The sequence below is a fragment of the Triticum dicoccoides genome, chromosome 7B (genome assembly GCF_002162155.2).
Source record: "Triticum dicoccoides isolate Atlit2015 ecotype Zavitan chromosome 7B, WEW_v2.0, whole genome shotgun sequence".
NCBI lineage: Eukaryota > Viridiplantae > Streptophyta > Magnoliopsida > Poales > Poaceae > Triticum > Triticum dicoccoides.
The window spans coordinates 79493512-79493848 of NC_041393.1; positions in this window are offsets into that span (position 1 = coordinate 79493512).

Sequence of the window (337 nt, forward strand, 5' to 3'; positions counted from 1 at the left end):
CTCGGCGGATGCGAAGGAGACACATGCATCGGAGGGTCCCTTCCACCCATACCGAAACCACCGCCATCCACATGAAGTACCTGAACGCTTTCACGGAATCTACCTAACTTTTGGCAGGGCGTGTGGGGCCCCACCCCAGTACCCAATGCAAAAAATGAACGAAATCCGACACTGAACGCATGGTGCGTCAAGTCCTGGCAGTATTTTAGGGGTTTTCGGCCCAGAAAATCATAGAAAATGCAAACAGCGTTGAAACACGATTTTTTTTGGCATGCGTGCTTGCCATGGTCATTGTAGCCCAAGAAAAAAAAAGTGAGCCCTCTCGGCGGATGCGAAG